Source organism: Melopsittacus undulatus, chromosome 3 (assembly GCF_012275295.1).
Source record: "Melopsittacus undulatus isolate bMelUnd1 chromosome 3, bMelUnd1.mat.Z, whole genome shotgun sequence".
NCBI lineage: Eukaryota > Metazoa > Chordata > Aves > Psittaciformes > Psittaculidae > Melopsittacus > Melopsittacus undulatus.
In genome coordinates, this window is record NC_047529.1 from 29,458,836 (window position 1) to 29,486,443 (window position 27,608).

General features: G+C 39.4%; 2 long non-coding RNA genes across 2 annotated transcripts in view; both read left to right on the plus strand.

The window, feature by feature from the left end:
* Positions 1 to 27,608, plus strand: part of LOC115947201 (uncharacterized) — a 129,312-nt gene that overhangs the window by 87,941 nt on the left and 13,763 nt on the right. The gene's annotated exons all lie outside the window — the stretch shown is intronic.
* LOC115947202 (uncharacterized) lies at positions 2,006 to 3,958 on the plus strand. The gene is made up of 3 exons (XR_004081151.1): positions 2,006 to 3,336; positions 3,607 to 3,700; positions 3,783 to 3,958. It is a non-coding gene; the product is annotated as an uncharacterized lncRNA (long non-coding RNA).

Here is a 27,608-nt window from a genome sequence, read left to right on the forward strand (position 1 = left end):
GTGCTGCTACTTGTGCATAATAGTTCCTTCACTTGTAGAAGACACACTAGGTAATTAAAAAAGTCTGTAAACAAAAGCTGAGGTGCAGCTTCTTAGCAGAGTGATGCACAGTGACATTGTGGTAGGTGATTAGTCTTCTTGGGAGCAAAATCAATGAAAGCAGCAGTAGTCAGATGTCTTCTGGCATAATTTTTCCTTTGTGTAGATCAGGTGTTTTACTGTCATCATCACAATTTTCTGCTGTCTTTATGGTCAACATTTACAAAAATGTCCAATGGGTTTGAGTGTCCTTCTGTGAATAAAACCTGTGTATGGGATTTAGGCAGGTAGGAAGAATAGAAAAGGACAAAAATCTCCTACTTTTCTCCCCACAGACTCTCATTGAAACTTCCCAGATTTCTTCTCTTGTTGCTGCCCAGTCCTTGTTCCCTCTCAGTGCTGCTTATCTGGGGGAAGAATCACGGCTGGAATTTATAAATGCTTCTCTGTTGTGCAAAAGAACTTTGATAGCATGAAATGAATAACAGGTAACGTAATAAGAAAAGGTATCTGGCTACAGCTTTGGAAATGTAAATTCTTTTATCTGTCCCCCTGCTAATTGGAATTGCTGTTTGTTGTTTCACATTTAGTGGATTTCATTACATTTTCTTTGGTAATTAGATATTTTAACTATAAATTAAAAATACCAGCCTGAAAAAGGAAAGGAAGAAAAAAATCCAACAACCCCAAAACAACAACAGAAAGTCTTTCATTAAGATTCAGTCAAAGTTGTGTATAGATATGACTTTAATTAAAATAATATTGTTAGAATGTACTGTTAAGGAAAACAAAGTGAAGAAATGAACCACAAAAATTTGATACTTGGAAAGAAGGACCCGATCCAGTCCTTCCAGTCACTGCAATGGCACTTGCAGTCTGCACTGTGCTTTCTGCATTTGCAGCTTCACTTTTAGAGCTGAGTGTAGACACGGCAGAAGAAAAACTGTTGCACAAAACATTCATTCTTTCTGAGGCTGATTTCTATCTTACTAGCCAGAGGAAAGGACAGCCCAAGAAGAAAATATCTGAGAAAGATGAGTCCGGATTTGTTAGCAAAATTAACCTCTGCTCTGTAAGCTAGCCCTGACAGAGGCAGGCAGCAGCGTTGGAGAGATTATGAGGTCTAGAGACCTCATATGTATGAAGACACCTTCCTTTTGAATAGGAGGAAGAAATCTTGTTCCTTACTCACTCATTTACTTTGCCCTGTGTAAACTTCCACATTTATCAAGTTTTCAAATCAAGCTTTCTTTGAGATGATTTGCCTTGTACTGAAAATATTAGATAAATGCGAAATATACCAAAATCCAAATGAAGAAAAAGGCAAGGCATTTTTCTCCAGCTGAAGGTCAGTGTGAACACTGAACACATTGCTGTGCTCCCAGAATTGTCTTCTTAATTTCAAGTCTCTCCCTGCAACTCAGCCTCCTCCCTTTTGTATCACCCCTTCTATTAGTTTAGTAATATGCTGTCATCCTGATTTTTCTTAATTTCGCTTGTGATATTACTTCTCCTTTTTCTCCTCCTATGGGAACAGATTTCTTCTGCCATATGCCCATTTAAACCTAATTGTAGTATCTGAACATCTTGTGTGCTTAGCCACAGCATCCCTTGGGGTTCAATTGAGGCAGAGTATGTATGTGACCTTTAAAGCCATGTCAATGTGAGACTCTCTCAGCACATGGGTCTTTAAAGCCTGGATGTCTATGCTTCGTACTAGCAAATTTGACCAGCCTGCCTTTTTATGAGGATATCATCATTTTGGGCAAATTCCAGGTTCCATATTTTAAATCAGTATGTAGAGCACTTAAAATCTCAATTTCCCAAAGATCAATTTCCAGAAGATTAAAAATAAAAAAAAATAAAATAATCAAAGCAGTTGTTAATTTATTCCAGCAAATTTGTAATAGTAACTATTTGAGCATGACTAATTGGCAATTTGTAAAATGGACTGTTCTCAGTAGCAAAGTTTGAAGGAAATCAATGCTGTAACTATTTCCTTATTATGACAGTTCTTAAAAAGTGTGATAAGGTTGTTATAGGAAACAGTGAAAATTCCCTAAATTTCTGGGGATTGTAGATTTTGTATTTGTAACCTAAATAGTCTTTATTTTAACTTTTTTTTGCATACACCAGAAATATGATTTTGCTCTAGTAGTCCTGCCATAATAATGTTATACTGTGCTGAAGTCTCATAAAATCTCTTTGGCTCAGCAAAAGCCTTTTCACAAACATCCTCAGTTTGGATCTTTGTGTCATGCCACAGCACTGTTTTACAAAAGCTGAGCTGCCTTCCCAGAGCCTCTCTCACATAAATTGTCCAAATTTCAGTGCATCGCTAATGTAGAAGTCCTTAGATATCAAACCTCAGGTGTCACTATACATGTAAACCAAAACATTGTAGCACTTATAGCGTAAGGATTTATAAAACACCAATATTTGGGGTCTTAAGGGTATTTTATGATGCAGCTGAATGGAGAGACTGATTGATTTGTATTCTGAAGTAGAAAAGAATGTTAAATTTTAATTAAAATTGACAGTATGTTCTAGTAACATAAGTGTAATATACACTATACGTGTATGGAAATTTAGCCTACAATAAGTATGCAAGGCAAGACATTTAGTGCTAAAATGATACATCTATGAAATAAAAACATTTTAGATTATGAAAATAAACAATTATGACATCCATCCAAAGAATATTAACTTTGCTCAGTAGTGCTATATATCATGCAATAGGCTTTTGGCTGTTAGGCTTTTTAGTTTACCAATTAAAATTAGGCATTTTAATATTCATCTTCCAGCTTAGCTTGGTTAGTTTCTTTATAAAAATGCTTTCTAATCCTTCTGATATCATTAAATGAAAATTCCTTATCCAAAAGCCCTCAGCTTTGAAAGATTTCTAAATATAGAATCTAAGTTTTGTAGAGCCAATTGTTTTCTGCTGAGAATGTAGTAAAGGAGAAATGAATAGCATTTAAACAGAAGACAAAACCAGCAGCTGGAGTTGGCAAATATTGTAAGCTGGTTATAGTCCTTTTCTTGTTTTAACTCAATAGTGAGGAACTGGGAAGAGCAGTTGCCTTTGCAGTGCAGATTATGAACAAAATCAAATGCTAGGGGACTTGTCACTTAAAGCTAATTCCTAAATCAACTATTTTTTCCATGTTAATCACTTCCTGATTATAGCGTCTCTCTGTCCAGTGAAGAACCCTCCTGATTTTCCTTTTTGGAAGTAATTTTTGTGGGAGATTCTGAAGGGGAGGAATTTGAGTGGCAAGTGCATCTTTTGCAGAGGTAACTTGTAGATTCATAATGTGTGAAAGCCAAGCTTATGTGTTGATTATTTGCCCTGTTGAGATACTGTTAAACCCTGAATTCCTGGGAACCCACTAAAGCTGAAATAAAAGTAGCAGCAAATGCATGATTTCTACCTCCCCTTCAAACACTTTTATTTTGTTCTTTTACAAAATCTTGAATTTCGTTGTTTTATTTGTATTGATTCATAGTGAATGATATTTCTTATGTGTCTTGAAAGTACAAGCATGAAAATTTGTGTTTTCACAGAGGACAACTGGAAAGATACATTGTACTTTAAGAAAATACTCAGGTACAAACTCATGAGAGTACAATTACGGGTGATGTACATGCATGTGCAGGGGTGAGTGTTTCGTGTTATCCATACGTCTTTCAAGTCAAAGGCCTCCACAGAGAAGTACCCTTGAATGCCTCTTTCTTTTCAGAGCTGGTTGGCAAGAACCTTGGGGGGATGCTGAGGCAAATGGAAGCTCCTCATGTATGGACAAGGATCCTACTCCTGAGTTCAATTGAGTGGTAACACAGCTGAGTGACTGTGTCTGCATCAGAGGGGAATATGTCTGTGCTGTTAACATGGACTCATAGCTATGCTTTGATTTTACTCTCTGTCTATATGATGAACTATATTAAAGATATTTTCCTTCAGTGATGCTATCATGTTCTTATTTGATGCTTAAATCAAAGGTATGGTGTCTTTTAATTAGTGCTATGTTCTCCTGCACATTTATTTTGTGGCATAAAGAAGGGTTATCTGGAAGGTCAAGGGCCAGAGAGAATAATGATACCTTATAGCTTGGATTAATCTAAAAATAAGGAAATAGATTTTTAGAGAAGAAAACAGTTTGAGCCTGGCCTGAATTGGATCAGGCCCAATATCCTTCTGAGGAAGAAATAAAGGGCTTGAACCTTCTCCCACTGAGAGCAATTACAAACCTGCAGTTGACTATAATAGCTGTGTGTGATAGGGGCATAATAAATTTAAGGTCTGAGATAATCAAAGAGGACTGTAATCTTCTGCTAATGCTTCTGAAAGATGCTCTGCTAAAATGCTAGGCAGGAAGAGCACTACACTACCCTGTTAATAGAAGAAATAAGCTTAGCTGCTTGCTTGTTGCACTCAGATATAGCCAATCCTCTGAATCTGATTTAAATTTGACAGTGATTTAAAATGAAAAATATTTGAAAAGAAAATCCATGGAATGATGACTGTGAATACTTGTAACTGTGAGGGGGTAGGCATCAGGAGGGGAAAGAGAAGTTTTGCAAAGATACCTGTCTGATTTTCTGTATAGTACATAAAAACAGCTTGGTGTCCTCTTTTTGACAGAGGCTGGCAGGAGATGCTTGTGGATGGTACAGGAGCAGGGCACTCACACAGTGTGCAATCCCAGCCTCCAGCAATGTACAGCTCAGGGATTTCACTTCAATAAAGTGCTCTTCAAGGAAAAGCTATTACTATCCATTTAAATGTCTTCCTGAAACTCACCTTATTCATAGTATAGCTTATTCAAAGACATTCATCAGGCATTTGCAAATTGTAAGGTTCACTGAATTTAACAGAGTGAGCTAAAATGCTTTATGACCTTAGCCTAAATTAGATAAAAATAATAGTTCTGACCCAAAATGCCACTGTAGCTGTTATGTATCTTTCTGCTGCTATTTGGCTCAGAACCTCTATGCCCTCTATTTATCAATTTAAAGTGAGTGTGACAATGGCAATTTTTTTTTTTTTTTTGCTTTTCCTAAGTTTAGGAGTCTCTCTGACTTGCAAAGGTGATGCTATAACCTTGCCTTGTCTCTTCTGTTAATTGGCCTACTTTATACGTTAGTTAAAATTTAGATTTTAGGTTTCAGAAATGAGACATTTTTTTTTTTTTTGTCTTCTGTTTGGAATCCTATAAAATAGTAGCAGTAACAGATCCTAGAACTTTGTTGGTATTTTGTGTGAAGCTGAAGATACATACATAGCTTTTTTGCATAGAAAGCATATGAAATACTATATGTACGACACATATGGCAGAATTACCTACCAGCAATAGGAGAACCTTTTGAAAGAAAACCTAGAAGTTATTTTAGCAAAGAAGTAGGCAATATTTTCTCCTCACCTAAATTTTTTCAGATGTCAAGAATATATCGTCACTGAAGATTGTTAGATTTGAGGGAGACGTTAGGTCATTTCTTGTAAATTATGTTGATATGTAATTTTATGTGCAGATTGACCAGTGGTGGGAGTTTTGTTGTCTTTGTTTTCCTTTCTTCTATTTTGCAGCATGTGTATTTGAATTGGCAGAATTTGTGAACATGAAAATACATGTTGAATCTCTGATTCAACAGAGGCAGCTGATGCATTAGTAAAAATGAAACAAAAAATACTTTAGCTTGTTCCAGATAAAGACATTGATGTCCTAAGTTAACTTTGAGGTAAGTTTCAAAGCTGAACCACATGTGAAGTTGTATGTAGAAATGCTGCTGTGGATGTAATTGGTGTAAATGGGATTTAATCTATCATGTTTCATACAGGCAAGTTCTGTAACCACCTGGCTAATGTGCATACACTAATCCTTCTCTCCTAATAAGAAGTACAATTTACACTGAAAGTGAAATGAAACATACAAAAGTCATGCATTATATGTAATAAATATATATAGCAATTTGCTTGCATATAAAAACAAACTTTGGAATCAGTTTCTGAAGGGTCATCTCTCATTTAATTTTCTGAAAAAAGAAACCCCACCCTTAATTGATTCATCCACTTGTTTAGTATGTGCATTTGTGTGAATCAGGAATTTATTTTCAGACTGAGAGGCTCCAGTGCTTAAGGGAACTACTGACAGCTCAATGTCAAAACCAGTCTCTGGTTAAATGTTATCCTTGGTTGTCTTCAGGAACACAGACTTTCCAGCCAATATTTTTTCTACAGTTTTCCTGGTTTGTGCATCATGTTTTCCTTATCCTTTTCTAGACACAGCAAAAATGAGCTCCATTTTATAAGCGCAGTAGTCAGCAATTCCTAGAAACGTGAATATTTGTTTTAAAAAGGAAAACATTGCAAGAGAATTATTAAAAATTCCGCTTTCAGAAGTTAATAAAATTTCTGTTATTTACTGGAACCTTGAGTTTTTTTATTGCCCATGGTGTTATAACTAAGCTAAAATTCAGAAACACAGCTAGAGTGTTATTTCTTTGGCGTACTGCTTTGGAACTTTGGGGTATGATATCAGGCACAGAGCATTCAGTGCACTGTAGCAGACTGCTGCTTACTGAATAACCAGGGGATATAGCTGTACAAGGGAGTCAAGGGAAATGATGGTCAGAAAAAATCTGACTAAAGAGTTTTTCATTGACAAATGTCAGATTGCTGTAACCCAGGATGCATTAACTGTGACAACACTGGCAAAGAGTTTCTGGTCACATGCCCCAGCCTGTACCCCAGCTTAACAAACAGCCCTGTGCTTAAAGGTAGGCAAGAAGCATGGTTCTCCAAAGTGATCTCTGAGCCTTTTTGTTCTGGGCCTCTCACCTTCCCAAATAGAAGTTGTTCTTGTTTGTACAAATAAATGTACCTTTAATGAAGGAGAAAAAGATGGACTTTATGTAGTGAATAACTCTGTGGAAGGTGGATGATGATTGAGACTCTGTTCCCAGTGAATATGTGATTTTTTGCACAAAATTAAGTTATTCTAGCAAGTGAGGTGGGTAGAGCTGAGCCCTGAATACCTCTGAAACAGTGACTCAGACATTCAAAGGATGGTAGAAGATTAAGGTTTAATATCCAAGTCTGCATCTAGTGTCTCCTAAATGTCCTCAAACTATTGGTTTTCGGTTGTTCCTGGGTGTGCTACCTTTTTCTTTTGTTTTGTAAGAAGAATATTCAAAGGATATCAGTGATGCTCAGAAATCATCCAGAGCCAGTGTTGCTTAGTGCTTGGTTTCTGCTGTCACAGCTGTGTGGGGCACAAGCATCTGTACAACACAGCTGCTCTTGGAGATGCCCAGGTATCCATACCTTGTTTCCCATATTGTCTCAGACATAACAATAAGAAGAAAACTGCTAAAAGAGAATCCCCCTGCCACCCTTGTAATATCTCCCATCTCATGTTACCAGGCATTTTGCCTCTGTGATGTCTGGAGGTATATGGACCCCTGGGTGCTTCTCTGGTGGCCAGCACCACTCTTGCTGGAAGGTCACTCAGTTATGGGTTTGCCTGACATGGAGCTTGGCGATTTCAGTCTCCTGAGGCTGTTGCCTGCCCGTGATCTGAAATAGGACAGATTTGGACCCACATATGATCCTCTCCAGTGGAGATATGTTGTCTGCCTCCCAGAGAAGGTTTTTATAGCCTTAGGTCTGGGCATCTGAGCTCCAATGCAATGTGTAGGACATGCTAATGCCCCAAGCTTGTTTTACAGAGATCAGGACATAAACCGGGAGTGAAGGTGGTGAATGCCTGTGCTAGCAAATAGGAGCCCCTCTTTCCACTTCCCAACATCCTCTGTCAGTCTGAGATGTGCCTTCGATGAATCAGAGTATATAACTCTGAAAGGCTTCCCAGGTGCATGTTTTGCCTTGGGAAAACTGGCCCATTCAAATTTTTAGGAGCCAGCTACCAAGAAAGATGATGTCAGAGGTGCTGAGAGGACCCTGTGGTGAGAACTGATCACCAGGGAGTGGGACCTTCTGCTTCTGCATTCATCCATGCATGCACTGCTTACCCCCAGTATATCAGGTATAGCCCTGCATCCAAGTGGGTGAACTGTGGGACACTTCACCTCTGCACAGTGTTGGCTGGGCATTTTGAGGACCACACTGTTCCATGAAAGGCTTTTTTTGTGTGTCTGACTTCAGTACAGCAGGCCTATGTATTGTCTGCACTGTTGGTGCAAAGCTGTGTTGTGCTTGGCTTTCTTTCTACTGTTGTGGGGAGGGTGTTTTTTAAATACTCCATTCAACTGGAGTTTTGTTGTTTTTTTTTCTGATGTGCATTTGCCATCTGAGTTGTAAATGACAGCAATGAGGGATGTGAGCTTCTAAATGATGGAGCAATCAAATTGAACTGGTTCATGCTAGAGCTGCCATCAGTTAGTCTCCAGATGCAGAATGGGGACAGTTTTGAATTCCTAATACTACTATCACAGGACACCAATTCCTGCCCTCAACAAGAAACCTGTTGAAAGGAGTCTTGAATGGATCTCTGCATTGCTTTTAACAAACCTGTTTACTGGAGGAAGAGTTCACCCCCAAGGGTGTTTCCCCAAATCACAATACACCAAGAAGTGAGCTGTTGGCAGATGCTGGCTGTGAACTCGGCGCCTGTCCAGCAAAACATCAGAGCAGTGGACATGAACATGAATAAAGCAATCCTAGTTTACTGCTGCTGTGGGTCTGGTTCAGCATTGATAGCTTTTTACCCTGTGGGTAGTGTAACAAAGTAACACAAGGAAAGAATCACAACTGGATCCCAGCTTTTACATACAGGGGATGGGGGGAATGGGGGATGTTTGCATTTCATTAGCGTTAAGTTTGCCATTTCCAAGGATTGGGAAGAAAAATCTCTTCCCTCTTTGCTAGAATATAGAGTGGTGTTTACTTTCTCATTTTGAAATTTTCGCATCTTGTGTAACAGCTGTGCTAGGGCAGGACTCGCTCTGTGCTGAACTGCTGCTTTTTTCCTTTGGCCTTTGTTAAAATTTCTGATAAATAACAGACTGTCTACAGCTGTTCAAATGATGTTGCTGTTTCTAAGTGTCACTTCGGTGTTCATTCCCACCACTGTGGGCTTTGCTTTAGAAGGTAAATAAGGGAGAAATAGGGCTTGCTGTTTAGTAAAATTGAACATGTGGGCAGTGGGAAAAGAATCTGAAATGTGAATTGCCCAAGCCTACAGAAGCCATCCACCTCCGGCTGTGATGGAGACGCTGTGGCATCTTGGCAGCATCGCTGTGTGCAATTTTCTTTAAATAACTAGTGGGTTTTTTGTTTGCTGCAGTTGCTGCTATTTCTTCACATTTTCTCATTTGAAGGTAATTTGCTTCTAAGAAGTGATTAGTGCGCTTTGTATATGGAAGGCTTCACTGGGCTTTGAATTTTTGCAGTGGCTTTAGCTACACTAGTGCTACTGGGCTCACCACTGTAATAAATACTGAGAAGAATATGTATGTGACTTGATAGTATACTAATCTATTGTTATAAAGATAACTTTGTATAATTTATAGTAATCCATGGTTTAATTTACCTATAGGCTTTCTCTAAAAATTGTAAAATTACAATTCTGGAATAAAAGTGTCTTTTGAGCAAGGACTAAAGATTTTCTTTTCCACACACTGTATCTCTCCTTTCCACAGCAGTAGTTCTGTCCATTTTTTAGTCTTAACCTTTGTGTGCAAATCCCTCTAAGAGGCTGAAGGGAAGACTTTGGTCTGAATTTGAAAAACAGATAAGAAATTTTAATATGAGTGCAAAGTTTTTTCTATGCTTAAGATTAGAAATTGAATTTCTGTAGTAATATTTAGGTGAGGTTTGAGATTAATACTCAGATGAGTTTGATTTATTTCCTGTTGCAAACTGCCTATAAAGTCAAAAATATATAATTTATAAATTCAAAGAGAGAGAAAAGGGAATGAACTGAAGTAACTCAACTCTGTCCTTTCCACAGCTGAGGACACAAAGTAATAATTGTTGCTTAGCTAAATTATCACACAAAAGAATAGCAAGTCATTCATTTCCACATGAAAAAGCACAAAAATAGGGTTTCTGTAAGACTGATTGGAAGGTTTTAGATGAGAATGTCAATGTTAAGGTTTCCCTTTACAGGTGTTAGATCTGCTTAGGCTAAAATTGGTCCTGCTTTTGCACAAGCATAGCTAGTGTAAACCCATAGCAGTCAAATAAATTGAGAGTCAGTGCTTTGGTTTAAACAACTCCTTGACAAATAGGATGGGCCAGATCCTCAGCTCTTCTAGCTTTTTTAAACCTTTCTCAAGGTTGTTGGAGTTGAAACAATTTACATCATTTATAAGCCAAAAGTTTTGGTTCCAGTATAGTACCACCACTTAGTGAAAGATGACAGTAATTCTGTAATTCCCTAGTTGACTCTTTAAATACAGGATGCTGGCTAACAGCACATCTGCATGGCAGATAGATATCATTCTGTTGGAAGATCCCAAATTTTGGAGCTTTTGGAAAGAAGCTGTGTTTGTTGGTTACAGGGAAATCTCAAAAAGGAACTTGAGAATTTTGTGAGCATGTGCTTCAGGTTTGCTCAGCGTTTTGAGGCAAGTGCAAATCACTTCTAAGTAAGCTGCAATGAATGAAATGTTTGTAATTACAAGCTGCTAGCCAATCTTTAAACTATTTTTTTCCTGAGTACTGCTTAAATTACTACAGCATATTTTATAGACAAAAAAGCATGACTAATTAATACCTGCAACATCAGTAGACTTATGTAGGAATGACAGTAAGAAGAAGCCAAGCTAACTCCTCCAGTTGAATATAATTATTTCTTGGATTAGAGGTGATAAATTGGGGACCTCAGGCAAAATCTGGGTGACCATCCACTCCAGCCCTTTTCAACAACTTGGCACAGAGACCAGGGACTGAATGGAGGTAGAGGCTGAACTATGCTCTGGTTCCCTGAGATGGCTCCTTCTCATGAGGATTATGGGCAAAGTTGTGACTAATGAGAAATGCGTGTCCTGCTGGAGCACAGCTGCCTGCATTCACTGGATGAATGAAGACCTGCAGGCCACTTTTCAGTTGCAAGTGTTTTAATGGTGATAAACACTAGATTTTGATCAGGTTTTCAAGCAGCATCATAAATACATTTGCAAATTGCTGATCTTGGTTGATCTCAGGACCTATTTTTCCTGTGACAGCTGAGGCCATCTTAGCAGAAAGCAATGATAACGACATGATAAAAGCATTTCTAGACCTTTGTAGTTGATGAGAGAGGATGTTCAGTTTACCCAGATAGTAGCCATAATATGTAAACAGCAAGGCTCGCACATGCTATTTTCTGAAATGTGGTTCGGGGAGGCTGACCACTAGCTGCTGCTAATAGCAGTGGAACAGCCACACTCCGAATGTTGGACAGAGATACACATCTAGGTCACTGCTGCCAGGAGCCAAAAGCGTGAGGCTGAAGCCACTTGGGGAATGTATCTTTGTCACTGCTGTTGTGCATTTCTAACGGTTGTTCTGAGGCCCTACATCTGCTAGCAACAAGATTTTTGGTTCAGTATTTAAATGCCTTTGAAACCCAGTTTCATGTAAGAGAGATATTGAGATTCTTCACTTTGCTTAATCAAAAGTGTACTTGGAGAATTGGAAGAATTGCTAGGTTCACAGGGTCACTTAATCATTAGCTTTATTAGCTGGCACAGCAGCACTGTTCAATCTTGATAGCTTATGCTCTGTTTTGAAAGCAGAAATTAGTCCAGGAATACTGGATTCATTTGCACTGGTAAGAATCAGGTCTTTGCTGTGTCAAAGGTGGTGTCATGTAGGATTTTTCCTTGGGCTAGGTGGTGAGAATTTTAAATGTGGAGATATTAGTCAGCATCATGGTTATGTTACTTTGTACTTTCATTGTCATGCTTTTTTTAGTGAAAGGTGGCTTTTATACACCCTCAGTTGGAAAGCATTCATTCCTGATGTGTGCCATCTGGATACAAATATTGTGTCTGGAGACTGTGTTTTTAGTAAATAATTGCCTTTTCATAATCAGTACAATAGAGAAGATCTTGGGCAGGTAGTCCTTTACTTTTCCACAAAGGAATTCTACCTTTTTCAATTACCTTTTTCAATTTTCATAACATTTGCTTGTGTGTTCAACTGAAATACCCAGTGCAGGATTTCTATATCCAGAATTAGAACTCAGGGGTTCTTAATTACCATTCCTTTTTCACATCAATTGTATTTTATACCATCTCATAAGAATCCTGTTTAAAAAAAGGGCGAAACAAAACCTAACCCTCCCCCCAACCTTTAACTGCCCTGATGATTGTGGGAGAAAAGCTGCAAAAACACTTTATGCAGCACATATGAAAGGTAAATTATTTTAATGTTTAACCATAATATTTTACTTTCCTGGAATTTATCTTCTCTCTTGGAGGTTCTGCACAAGAAAAGAGGATCTGTAACCTTTCTGCAAGCTTTATTTGGAATCTCTTCTAAATTTTCTTTAATTACAAATGTCTTGGATACATTGTTGGAAGGATTTACTGGAAGAACAAGGTCAATTAAATTGTGGGTATTTTGGCTTGTGCGATATCCCAATACTTTCTTACCTGCTTATTTTTCCCTGCACATAACACTCCTATTAACTTCCTATGTCATTATATTCTCAGCTTCCCACAATAGAATAAACTTCCTTACCTCTTTTCATTCTGGTAGCGAGCAGAACATGCTAAAAATGTATGTGTGTGTGTGAGTGCCTGTGTGGCATCCGGTGTTTACACTTTTAGTGGACATTTCACTCTCAGCCTTTTCCATCCCTGATGCTTTATGTGGTCAGCTGTGGCTCTGCAAACCTGGCCAGCGCCCTGTGGGAAGGCATGAATAGCCCTTGTTGTGCTAGCACACCTGTGTTCTGTGCACAGCTGTTTGGTTCACAACAGGGTTGCTGTTAGCAGTTATGAAACGTTTTCACACCACCCACCCACCATCCACTGGTTTATAACATTTGCTGGCACTTCTGTCCAGCTTGGACTTTTTTTAATTTAAAGGACACCAGGATACTTTATGTATAGGAATAACAAGCCAAATTGGCATGGCACCTTATTAAAAATATTCCCTCTCTCCTATGTCAAAGATCACTCTTTTCTGTCTGTGGTAAATCTGACACTCTAAGAATACATTTTTCTATTTATTTTACTTCCCCCCTTCACTTTCCCCTCCCCCTTACTTATCAGGCAGCTTTGTGCTGGCCAGAATTTAAGCAGGCTGGAACATTACTTTGTTGAGATGTAGAGTCACCCATTTGTTCTACATTTTATCTGTATGTTATAATGGGAAATTAAGACATGGAGCAATAAAAGGCTACCCCTATAGCTAACGTTTTAAACCACCAGAACTGATTGAATGAACTCTTCTGAAAAGAAAATGGCTAAAACCTCACCTTTCTGGTAGTGTAGATGATGTCAAATCTCCAAAATGGATAACTGAGCTAAAAGAGAAAACTAAATAGAAAATGAGGTGGCAAAGTAAAGCAGGTGCTCCATATGGAGGGGAAAAAAAAGAAAAAAGACAAATTAACTTAATGCAAAAACTGCTTAATTTCTATAGGAGAGTGCTATTTAAATTCATAGACTAAGAAGACAGCTGAACTCTTCTGTGTAGTTTTATCAGCTGTGTTTTGTATCTCTCCATGACACAGTATGTGGCTCTTTTCTGAAAGCAGGACAATGTGTTTTGACAGCCCTTGGCAGTGAGAGCAACAGTGAGAAAAGCAAACCAAAGTAATTCAAATTAACACAAGCTGGCTGTTGTGAAGCTGGACCATCCAAAGCATTTCCCATGAATAGAGAACCTCAGATATCATAAGATGCAATGTAGCCAACTGGGTTAGAAACAATGTGGAAGGGCTGCTGCTGACACTGCTCACCATGCCACCACCTACAGAAAACATTGTTTTTCTTTGGTAAGCTACAGGGGCATTTTGCTCTAGTCCTGTTTGACAAGGTGAACAGATCCTTACTGAGCTCTATTAAGGACCTGCTGGGAAAACAGCATCAAGCAGAAAGGCAAAGCTCAATTGAAACTGCTTCAGATAACCTTGACCATTTCTGTAGGGGATGGCTTGCATGGGAATTGTTCTCCATCACACATAGATGTGTGTTTACTTTCCTGTAATGTGACTGCTAATGGCTTTTATTTTTTTAACACTTTATTGGTGATCAGAAGGGAAAACACTGAAAACTTATTATACCTCATTAGTTTTCTAAAGTATTTCAAGAGAGAGGCAAACATCTTTGTAACCTTAGAATTAAGGATTCTTTGATGACACTAGAACAATCTCCATGAAGCCCATGGACTCACAGATGACTGGTTTGAGGAATACAAAGTGGTCCAGAAAAGAGACCCTTATAAGTACATCAAAGCTGAAAAATGTGATTTCTGTCATTCACGTCATTGTCTTGCAGGACTTTCATATTTCTTTCATATTCTTTTACTGCTAATACAAACATACTATTTTCTGAGGTGAACAGTGCTATGACCCATCTCTCTGTTTTGTGTTCCACAAAGTTACTTTCTCCCGAGTTCTGACTTTGTAAGAATATTCCTTTTATTTAAGATTCTTTCATTTTGCTTCTCTTCTGAATGTCTTTAGATAATTCAAAGTATCTCTTGGTTTTTTTTTCCCATTCCACATCTGCCCATATTTGACTTTTCTTCTCATAGTCAGTACCTTCCCACTCTCATTCCCAGCTGGAAGACCTTCTCTTCTTATTGTAATAAAACCTTTTTTTTTTCTGTTATGAGAAGGACGGTAACCTTTCTACTGGTATGTCAGTTGCTCGTGATCCATAATAGATTTTATGTACCCTGTGCCTGTGAAGCAAGGAACTGTAAGAAATTAAGTGATTTGCCCAAGGTCATAAAGAAAGTTAATGGGTAAATTAAACTCAAACCTCGTTGATCCTAATCCTAGCTGTTGAGGCTGTAAGGAGAGTGCAAAGTCTAGGCAAATGATTTGTATTCCTTACTTATGGCCAAATATGACACAAATAGAGGCACCCTGTTCCTGACAAGGAGAGGCGGGAAAGGGGGACATAATTCATGCTATTCAGATTCTGCTATTTAGCATTTGCCGATCCCTAATGGGATATTTGCAAAGTATAATATTTTCTAACAGCTGTAAGGACAAGAGAGCCTAAAATTTCTCCCTATACATAATATCCATGAAATTGCATTGAATATTGTAATGATGTGTTATGCTGCCATTAGCTCCCTGTGAATACCTAATTTGGAAGGTTAATGAAATTGACAAATGTGTGTACTGTATGTGCATTGTCAGTACTAGTTAATGGCAACTCTCACATTTTTATTTGGAAAATTATATAAAACTGAAAGTGACAATTATTGTAACTTCATCTTTTTTTGGAATCTAGCACAGTGTGCAGTTTATTTAAATAGGGTTGTATGTGTTTTAAATATGTATACCATCGTATGAAGTCTTTTGCTCATCATGTGATTATATACTTAATTTTTGCATGAATGAATGCATGTATTGTGGTCTTTTATAGATATTGGGCCAATTCTTAGGGATTTTTTTCTGTGTATTCCACATGAAAATATCGTAAGTCCTTGTCTTTCTGTTGGCTCAACAGTGCTTGATTGCAAAACTGGTGCCAGTTAATTCAAAGAGATATCACACATCCAAAATGAATTTCCCCAGGCAAGGAAAGTATGCTACAGTACACTTGGAGGGTATGCTCTTGTGTTTTCTGTAAATGATTGAGCACCATAAAAGGTCACTCGCAGCTTCTACAGCTTCCATGTATGAATTAGATGAGATCCTTGAAGTTTGGCCCCTAAATATTTCTGTGGCTTTAGAAAGTACTTCTTTAGGTCACGGTCACATTTTTATGTGTAAAGAGTCTGACTTCAGATCTTTTGAGCTAAAGCTGTTTATTAGGCAGAGTTTCACATAGTGAATTATCCCTTATGGTGAGGGGAATCTCAGATTCATCTGCTAGTAAGTGAGAAGGCACGTTATGAAAATCATGTGTGACACACCGCAGCATGGATGAAGTTGCCTCATCCAAGCCTTTAGAGCTGGAAAAGGGTGGGTGGATGTATGTATGTATGTATGGATAGATGGATGTATAGATGGATGGATGAATGGATGGATAGAAGGATGGATGAGTGGATGGAGTGAGGGCTGCACATCCCACTTCCCCTCTTACTTGTTTTTTGGGCAACTCTTCAAGTCTTTGTGGATTTTCTTCTGGGGAGCAGGTGTCACAGAGGAGGGCTGGTGTCCTGAGGAGACTGTATGTGTCACTTCCAAGAACAAATCAGTCTTCTAAACCCAGTGCTATATTGAGCTGTGAGTCATGAATCTTTAGATCAATAACCAAAATGTTTTTATATGTGGGGGCAGCCCCAAACAGACTGACTCAGCGCTGGCAGTTCCGCATTCAGCACATTTCTGTGCTGGATCTGGTTTCCGATGACTGATTGCAGGACTGGGGCTGGGTGATGTGTGGAGGCTGAGGCACTGCTTGCGGGCACAGCAGAGCAGAGGTTTCTTTTTGATACTTGCACACCTGCCCCTTATTCAGCTGCACACAGGAGCTGTGTTCTCAGGCTGTCTGAGATTCTGCCTGCAAGTTAGCAGCCTGTCTGGCTGTCTCTGACAGTTTTTATAAGGTGATTTAGAGGCACTGAGGTTTATGATTTTCTTAGATTCTGTTGTGGCTTTTAATTCTTTTGTTATGTTTTATTAATAAATACATAACAGAATCTGGTGAAAGAATATATTTATTCAGACCCTTTGTCACAGATGCCACAGATTCCAGTGGCCTAAAATTCTGAAGAGTATCAAATGCCTGTCCCTCTCACACTTGACAACAGGGACTCTTTCTGCTCTTGCTCCAGTCCTGGTGACTACATCACATCAGGCTCATGCTAACCCTCTGGGAGAAGGTGGGGTCCATCAATCACTCCATGGATCTCTACCTCAAAAGCACATATTAAGCTGACGAGTTTGCATCAGCTGTGGTTGTCAATGTATACATTGATTTGAAATAGGAAATTTGGAGCCTGGAAAAGCTTCACACTGAGACTTGTCCTGATAAGTGGGAGCCTTTTGCTCCTCTCTGGATTAATGAATTATCAATAGTTCAGTGAAGGATAAGGGATGTCTGCACCTGGCCTATAGAAGGGACATTTGCATTTGAAGAAGGTAGGTCAGTGACTAGTCCAGGGAGGGGACAGGGAAACTAACCCCTGAATGTGGGAGAGGAGATGGATTTGAAGCTTTGCAGAATTCCACCAAGGAGTACAGGGTTGTAAGTTAGCTGCCTTCCTCGGCTGCAGGTTCTCTCCTGGGAATATGTATTTGAAATGGAGTGTATATACCAATTCTGAGACCTTGGCCATGTAAATCAGATGTGGTTTAGATCTTGTTTGGCAGCTAGATACCAAGCGAGACAGAGAGAATGATGGGCCTTTTGGACTTGATTTTAGAGCAAGAAAGCCAGAGTTTTCTTTCCTTCTTTTCAGCCATATGTTATAAATTTCTGCAACTGTGTTGCTTATTTTGGATTGGATAAATAAGTATTTTTCCTTGCTTTTGGCTTAACTTGGCTTGTGCTGAGGATGATTTCTTATGATGGCTAGCATAAAAAACCTACTCTGGAAGCTGGTATATAGGCACAGTCTAATAACATCTGAGTCTCCAAGACATTGCTCCACAATAACCCATGATCAACACAAATTGCCACCTATGCATGGGACAGTATAGGAGCTGATAAAGTAGTAAGACTATACTAATGTAGAATTTTAACTTGACCAGCACAAACCAGGCAGTTTAATGCACACACAGAGTGTCAAAAACCATATTGATCCTCCAGGTTTGGGTTCCCCTCCAGGGCTCTTGGGGAACACATAAAAAGCAGGAACATGCTTTAGCTATTGTTTGAGAGCTCTGCATCTTGTATATTGAAAGATGTTTGGTAATTTGTGCAAGACTGAAAATATTTGATATGCATATGAATTCTTCTTTTCTGACCAATTTTCTTTTGGACTCTGTGTTTGCAGGAGAGAGATAGAGAAGATTGCTGCTGCTGAATCAGATTTACTTAAAGGTCAGGATCTAAAGTTCTGCCTACTGCTAAATGATGAAATTGGAGTAACTTGGGGAAAGCAAGTAATCATGAGGACATATTTCAAGTTAAATGATTTTTCCTCAAGAAAGATAACATGAACATAATTTCAAGAAGTAGAAGGAGATTAATGGTTAGTGATTTTGAGAGAAGATGCTGCCAGGGCACCATAGTGCCTGAGGGTCAGGAGCAGCAGGCACTCTGAGCTGGGAACTAAGGAGCTTCCAGCCCATCCAAGGCCTGTTCTGCCACCCCCAGGAGTGATTTCTTCTGGGAAGTTTCTTCCTCCCCTAAGGGTAGTAGGAGTGGAGCCCAAAATTCTTAAAGAACATTGACTTTGTCAGTAGCTAAAAAGCCACCAAGTGAAAGAAAAGCTCTCTAGAAGAATAATCTCTTGCCTTTGATAGGAAAAGTTATGCTGGAAATTTGGCTTCAAGCACAGAGTGGACAGGGGGCAGCAGGAAAAAAATGAAACTGAGCAACATAACAGAAAACTTTCCTGGTATCTGTGGAATATAACAGAAGTCCAAGCTATCAAGCAAGTGTGGATAATTATTGATTCATTATGATTTATTTCAGTATCCACTGAAAAAAATACAAATTCTCACTGACTTCAAGAGATGGCAAACTGAGCTCAGGGAAAGATAAAATAAAGCCCTGGTCATTTCACCAATGGAATTTGGAAAGTGAAAGTTTCTTTTATTTTCTTATAAAAAACACCAGCTATAGCATTCATGTTATGCCTACCTTTTCTCCAGCTTGAGACAAATTATTACGGAATGTGTGATTCCTGAAGTGTGGGAAATGGTGCTACACTAGAAGCAGAAGAGGTAAAACTTAGAGTTCACAGTTCTGGGAAAGGTTGTTGTTCTGTTGCTGCTAGAAGGTATTTGTTTAATCTGAGAAATTAAGCATCTTTTCTTAAAATGTCTGTGCTATGCAAAGAGAAAGGATGCAATTTCTTTAAAAGCATTTAGTACAAGGTATAGTTTTGCCTATGCAGCTCTTTCCCAAGCTAGAATTAAGAAGAATGCTTTGGTTCTCAAGAACAAAAAATCTTGATAAAATATCATGGTTTAATCTCTTTAGAAAAACCCCACCAAAATAGTGTTATTGAATCAAGGAGATACAGACAAAATAACAGTTTTTATTAATGTGAATTTGTGCTGTGGCACCTTCTAATTTGGAGGCAAAAACTGAAATACTGCCTCTATCTGAGGCTGGAGGTGAAAATCCTACTAAGTCAAACCTATCTGGATTTCTCTGCTAATCTTCTGCTTTCACAGCTGATGAACCAGCACTCGGGATATTTGGCTTTGTTCAGACACTGACAGTATGGAGGTTTTCGTGGCTTTCATGGTTCCTCTGATCTTCTCTCCATCCTTTAATTGAATGTATTGGACACACCATCCAGCTTTCAAAATTTCCCTCAATATCTTCCATGACTAAGTTTGTCACAATCAAACCAGAAGTTCAGTCAGGTGGAAGTCCTCTATTCATTGTCTACTCCAAAATGGTTCAGACTTCTCATCATCACAGTCAAGTGTTAGCAGTGTCTTTTGCAATCTGCTTGTTATCCTTGTTGCCTTGATAGAAAATCATCTTTCTGTATCATGTTGAAGGTATTCAAATGCCACAGGGATCAGGAATAAATGCTGGAAATAAAGAACTGTGCCTGTCCCAGTGCTCTGTGGCTCTAGCTTGCTATGCCAGCCTTTGCTGGACTTCTGATTTGTTATTTTTTCCAGGAGAAATATAGCTGTTCGAGCAGGTTAGCCCTATAGGAACAGCTTTCAGCTGGAAGCTCAGTGGGATACAGGCAGCATGTAGAATACAGGGCATGAGAGGTGCTCAGCACCCAGCATTATAGGATTCTTTTTTCTTGACTTTGGTGAGCCTGCCTTTGTGAACAAGGCTTACCTGTGGGAGTTGTAAAGTATGTTGCTAAGCTTATTTTTGGTTTTTCTTGCAAAAATCTTCTGTGCCTGTTGCCAAACATGCGGGGTTTGTTTTCAGACTCTAACATCTCAGGTAAAGCTGTCATGTTTATTCTGACTCACTACATCAACACATAAATATAGTATTTTTGTTTACATTTGTTGTTTTTTTGTGTGTCCTTATATAGCCTGGAAATATTTCCTTTTTGAGGCCTTATTAATTTTCCAGGTATGAAAGAATGAGGGAGAAAAAACAGCACTGTCTAACTTAATCTCAGAAGATGCATTTAGGCTCATATGTTGGCTATGACACAGTGGAGTATGGTTAAACAAGGGGCAGATTTGGGTTTACATCTTCCATAATAAGTAACAATCTTAGTTTTGACCAGCACTTGACATTAAAAATAAATTTCCACTTTTGAACATGAAAGATGTGAGTCATCCTTGAAGTGAGGGTCACCAGCGTAGTGCCTTTGAGGAACGATTTGGGGCAGGCTGATTTGCGTTCATGGGTTCTGTAATCTGTCATCCACTTTGCAGTACTTTAACTTACAAGCATTTTCACAGGCTGCAGACAGTGGCTCTCTGCTTGGATTAACCACAAGCTCATTCTGCTTCACCACAGTTTGACCTCTCTGATTAGCCACGCATTAATGTGTTTACAGACTGTGTATATATATCTGGTATAGACTTGTCAAGGCATGCACAGCACAGAAATTGTTTTTATTTTCCAATGCCTTTACTTTTGGCTGTGATCTCGCTGGTCACTTGTTTCAACAAATTATTTCTGTGGTGTCAGTTGGTCACTGTTGAGGTGTGCTGTTAAATATTGGCCCATTATCAAAAAAAACCCAGACCAAAACAGAGAGATCATTCATGAGGGGTGTTATAGAATTAGGTCAGAAAAAGACCCTGAGAAGTCATCTAGTCCTGCTGTGTTGGCTTAAGGTAGGCAGTCTGAACCAGTTAGCCCCCTCACTGCCTTCTCCAGCTCACTACTGGAGATTTTTCCTGCTCCCTAATGTCTGAGTGTGGATGCTCTGCATCCTCTGACTCACCACAGTTTATTGGAATAGACCTCAGTTTATTTTGCTAAGGCAAGCCGCAGGCTTGTGGAAGCCAGGCAAACTCTCCTGCTCTATCTCCTTGACTAGGGGAGATGAGAGGCAGAGCAGAATACTGAAGGTCAGGACTGAACTAGGACAGCTAAAGATCCCTGCCATGGCATGTACATTCTCATCCTTGGCTTGAGTTTGGGCACCTGCTTCTCAGCTTCACCAAGTCTTTCATAGTTGGTCTCAGCAGAGGCTGTTCTGAAGTGAGAAGCAAGATGATCCTGCAGTCTGTTGAATTACCTGCAAATGGTCCCTATGTCTGGATAAATAATCAAATGTTTCAGGGGGACTCTACTATGCCACAGGAATGCATGTTCTGACCTGAGGCATCTAGGCTCATTGCAGATCATGAAGTCACTCTGGGCTGCAAGGTTGGCATCTCCAGAGGATGATGGACCTCACTGCTGTTGAGGGATGTGAGTGTCACATGCACTTGCAGTTCTCTCCATCCTTTGTAATAGCTCCAGAGTGAAGAATGATCTTCAGAATTGCTAGCCTATTGTTGGCTGTGCCTTCTCCCAGTGAAAACTGAGCAGGAGGAAAGCTTTGATGCCCATCTTGCCTGCCCATCACAAAGTGCCAGCTATCATGTATTCAGTGCTATGCTCTACAGCTCTGAGCCCCACACAGCATGTCTGTCACCCCAGTCAGGGATGTGGGGTGGGTGGACTGAGGGATGTTAGTGACACCCTCCTCCAAGACCAGGCATAAATAGGTGCCCCTTAGTCAATAGCTTATGAGCCAACCTGTTTTTTAGTTTTGTATTGCTGTAATTTCAAAGGAGGTTGTCCAATGGTTAAACAATAGCATTCCCAGGAACTTACTCCGAGGTTACAGCTGGCTTATTTTTGAAGAGCACTTTCTCACTTGCTCTGACATGAGACGTACAAAGGTAATGTGCTCCTCTCCCTTTTTCTCTCTTTTTTTATTTTATTTTTTTTTTCTCAGCATGTAGGAACTTGTTACTGGTCTCACTGTGCAGATGAAAAGCGTTGTCTTGAGCAACATCTATAAATGTCACAGGGCTGGGTTTTCTCAAGTGTTTACTGAGAACATATTATGTTTTAGTGTCTCTATCATAAATACCTTTTTGTTAATCTTTCACCCTCACTAAATCTATTACAAGCTTTAATCAACCTTTCTAAGCAGTAATAAAATGTTATCAGCAGTTGGCAGAGATTATAAGTGACAGACCCTAATGTTTTCTAATGATTGTCATTATTTAGAAGGTTGTTTGTAGTTTTACAGAAAAATAATTAGATCTATTGCATACATTTGAAGAGAGGGGAGTGTGTCTCCTCTGATAGTTTACTCTCAAGAAATCTAATTTGTAAATAATTACTTAAAAAGAAAAAAAAAACAAACCAACAAGCCAGAGCTGAATGGAAATTCGAGATATATTTAGACAAATGCAGGCAGAAGAGAACAGGCTTTCTGCTAAAGAGACAGGATATTCCCTAGATGAATAAATACAATTCAAGTTTTTCACCTATTATCAACAGGATCTGAAGCCTGCATTTCCAAGAATACATTTCCCTCTTTATCAGCTTGTCATCATGTTACACACACAGAAATAGTCTTCACAAAAGTATTATGTTATATTATGCAAATTATTTTTCCCTTTAAGAACAAGTCAATACCCTCTCACTTACATGCCGTGTTTCTGCAAGTGGTGAAGTGAAAGGTTTCACATAGGACATAAATGAAGGTGAGGTTTTCTTGGTCCCCTTAAAGTTTAAAGGTGTTTTCATTTGGTTGTTTTCACTGGCTGAATTCCAGCCTTGTAAACTCAAACAAGATACATTTCCCTGAATTATCAATGGTGTGACTATAGCTGGAGAAGGTGCAGCCTCAAATTTAGCGCAAGCTAATTGTGCTTGAAATGTGGTGTTCTGTCATCTGTGCCCCAGCTCCTGCCTCCCATGTACCATGAGTTCACCGTGATGCAGTAGCTCCCTAGCTCCAGGCTCTGCCAAGTCCCTGAAGCTATAGAGGCATTTCATTGCACTCCTGGTGTGGCCCTTCAGCTTAAAGAGGACCACAGGCAGGATCCGCTCTTGACCAGCAGCCTCATGGCATCTCCTTCTCCCCTTCTTGTTTTCTCTCCTACTACATGGTGCCAGATGTGTGTCTGTTAAGAAAGGGCACCTAGGAAGTAGCACATCAAATACCTGTGGTGAATACATCTACAGCACTCCCAGATACTTGCTTGTGCCCCAAACCTGAAATCCTTGCTAGCACCAGGCAGCAAACATTTTATAGTTTAATGTTGTTTCATGCCCAGTGAATGCTCAGTCCTGACCTGCCTTTTTAGAGGGTATAAAAAAAAAACGCATGTAGGTGTTTAGGTCTCATGGGTGCGTATGCACAAGCAAGCACACATCCACAATCCTCTAGGCTAAGTGACCAGTGTAAGCAGAAGTGTGGACCAGATCAGACTGGTGTAACTGTGCTGGATCTTAGCTTTATAAACACAGACTTCATCCAGTCTGCTTTTAAGCCTCAAACCTAAAACTCATTCCCTAAGTACACCCTCTTCTCTGACTTCAGCTTGCCTGTTGCTTGGCATGAGGATCAGCCATGCACTCCAGATGAACTTGCAAATGATTAATAATTTCTGTGTATTTTTTTAGAAGTTTGGTTTATTTCTTGTGGTGGGTTTCTGTTGGTCAATGTAGATGTTGACTCTCTGTATTCCTGTTGTCACCTCTAAGGCATTTCTAGAGTGTTATGCTGACCACCAAAAAACGGTGCACGTTGCAGAAACTCCCTTGTTTGATTCTGCATACAGAAAAGGATGATATGTTTTAAAAAAAGACCAGACTGAATTTAGCTCCTTAGTAAAAACTAAATGGTGCACTTTTCCTAGGCACTTTCAGCAATTAATTTATTTTCTGAAACTCTCCATTACCCTGGAGAAGGATGTGCATCCTAAAGATATTATAAAGTAAGCAGAAAACCCAACTTGAAAGGACTGGCAGTGTTTAAAGTTAGCATTTGGAGTATATCTGCAAGAAGCAGCAGCAGTGTTTAAATGGGAAATTCCAGGCTATAAATTCTTTTTCAGCTAGATTATATGCAGTACAAGTGTTGACTTTCAATTTATACCTTTGATATGACTCATTGAATGTTCTGATTCTTAGTTTATTTGTCCTGTCTTCAGCAAAATGGATTGAATATAGGGTTATCCAACCATGATGCGTTGCCTCTGTGCCTCAGATGTTATATTGATGAAATCTTAGTGTCTGGCACTATCTAAGAGGAATATAAAAATTTGATTTGGTCTGCAGCCAGCTTTCCTCCCACTCTGGAACAATGATGGAACATCTGGGAGAATGCTGTATTCATTAACCCAAATACTGAGCACTTCGTATAATACCTGATCCTGTAAGAAGCTGCTTAGTTTTCCAGCCTGTGTAATTTGTGCTGGATGCAGCTAGAGCATACTCAGTCAAAGGACCTTGTCTCTTTTACATATTTGAGCTTTTATGTGACATTATGCTTTGTCGTAATTGATGATAACAAGGTTGCCATTTGTTATCTGATTTTAAATGCCAGTTACATGCATGGTGGCTCATTCCATTCTCTCTCCTCCAGAAATTTCTCTTTGTCATTTGTATTTTCAGCTGGAGACCTTGGGGTTTTCTCTTGCCCATCATCTCAGCTGAAGCCATATGCCAAGAGGCCTCTTAACTTTCCTGAGGATGGATCTTGGAATATCAGACTGGTGTCAGTGTGCCACCTTTATTGTTTTCCCTGTTTTCATAATCTCCCCTTCTCACAGTGGCAGATGCACACCAGCATTGTGGCTGACAGAATAGCCATTTTCCTCCTGGGGTTTGATACTGCGCTCTGTCCAGCTGCCGTGGGGTATACAAAAGGGATGCAGTTGGTACATCCCAAAGTTTGAACATCCCCGGTGATTTTATGGTCTGTGCTTGCCTAAGAAAAGGATTGTGTTTGTCTCCATGTGACCCCAGATTGTCTGCATGGGTTTGATTGTTCAGGAGACTAAATAAAACTAAACTCCTGAACTTATGTATAAAAAAATGGTTGTCCTAATGCAAAAGAACATGGGAGCTCAGCTGTCTGTTTAGGAAAGGAGGAATAAGACAGCGGTTAAAACAGTAGCATGGAACTTTTTTCTCCCTTTACAGTATAAATATGCTCTGTGCTTGACCTTGGGCAAGTCAAACAGGCTGAGTTCCAGAAAATACTTATGCACCTAAATCCCACTGTGGGATTTAGCCACCTGGATAAGAGAAAGGTCCAAATTTTCAAAGATTCTACATCTTTCATCTGCAAAATGAACATGGAAGCTCATGGTTTTCTTCAGCAGGATGCCATGAGAACAGATGCACCACGTTTGTAACATACAAACTGCTCATCTTTGCCAAGCCCAAACATTGAATCAAAAGGAGGTAAAACCATGTGCTCTGCAGCTACCTGCCTCTTCTATTGGTGTTTTAAAAATGTACCATTTCTTTGCAGGGTTTGGCAGAGATGGAAAGTGGGATAGAAACAGCAAATTCCATCTTTGCATTTTGTCAATATGGCCTACTAAAGATTTACATAAAGATTGCTCAGAAGGACCACTTTTCAAGGCCTTGACATCAGTATGGCTGAAAGAGTTAAGGCCATTAGCTGGATGCCATAAAAATACTTAGTATCTCGCATCTTCAAAGCAACGTACAAATACTAACTAATTAATCTTCAAAATAGCCTTACCTCCACACCCCACAGTCAACCCTGATTAAAAAGTAAATATTCCTCTTGCACATGTAATCAAGACTCAGAGCTTTATGCTCTAAGAGGGTAATTGACTTGTGCCTTGTTTGTGATTTTGATAAACAATTCACAGTGGTTCAAAGGATGCAGAGCCAGAGGGAAGGTCAGTAGCAGTAATGAAGGAGGACTGCTTCCTCTCTAGACGTCGTTGGTGTATTTCTGGACCTAGCTCTCTTTCCACATTGACATGAGGGAGATGATACTTATGGTGAGAAATACTGTGTCTGGCAAGGCTGAGCTACTGTGAGGAGAATGCATAACTATGATGGTACTTTGATATATTCCTTTAGGTGCCTACAGTTTCTGTTATTGCTCACTGTTTTTCTTGATATGCAGAATGCAGTTGGCTTGCTTCAGCTCTTTCCTGAGAGTGGACTTTTTACTGGATCCAGTGACAAAGTGTAATACTGAAAGCAAATTGATGGTTATTCAAAGTAAGGGGAAAACGCTGTACTTAAAAGATATATGAATTAGTTCATTTCAGATGAGGCTGTGTCTGAAAACTGACCCCAAGAACAGGTAGATGGGAGATACTTCATCATAATTGATTTGTCTCATGGAACTGAGACAGTGACATTCAAAATAGAACAACTTAGGTGACTGCTGACTAGAAAATGTTCACATCAGACCTGAATGTTTGTGGTGTTGCATCAGGTGAAACTGCTCAGCAGTATGGAACCTCCTGCTGCTGCAGGGGTGAAACTTGGAAAACCACTTGCTACTTTTAAATGTTTTGGTAAAATAGGGGTGTACAAACTCCTGTTGCAATAACCAGGTATTTACCCATGGAAACAGCTCAACAAATGAAATGATAGTAAACGCCAAAGATAAGGGAATGTGAATGTCAGGCCAGCAGCCAGCACCAGGCTCACTGCCTCTGCATATAGCAAAAGGGAGGTCTACAGCCCCATGGATCAAAGCAAGGAAGGGAGGGAAACAGCATCTAGTCTGTGGGCTCAGCTGTATGATCTAGATATTGTGACAAGTTCCTAAATATGTGCTCACCCTTGGTTTTAGAGCATGGGCACAATGATTGCTGAATCTTAGACCTTGTGTATATTACCACAGATTCCTAGTCATATCTTGTCTGCCTAAGATATGAGACTTACAAGATGAACTTTTCGGCTGAGACACAGTCCTCCTGAATGACAGCAGGAGGTCACTCTGTTTGCTCACTTGCAACATATGGGTCATAGTTCTTTTCTGCTTAGTGCTTTAAGGATAAACATTTCAGGTGCTTAAGTGTATTACTGCTGGGGATCAGAGGTTATTGATGTGTGTGAAGTTAGAAAAAAATCTTAAGGCAGGGAGTTGAAATTTCTGTAGATGAGTTGGCAGGAATGGACATCTGCATCAAGAACTGAAATGTGCTTTTATATTCAGCAAGCTTAGGCAGCCGCAATAATTGCATTGTGAGCATGGTATTTGGTGTCCTAAGTGCTAAACTTGGAGCCTTGAATTACCATTGGAGTACCTCTACCAGTAAAATTCTGCCAGCCCAATAGTGTGTTGATTCTCTGGACATACAAAGCATCATGTGAATCTTCTTGCCAGACCAGAGATTTTAAGATCAAAAAGCAGT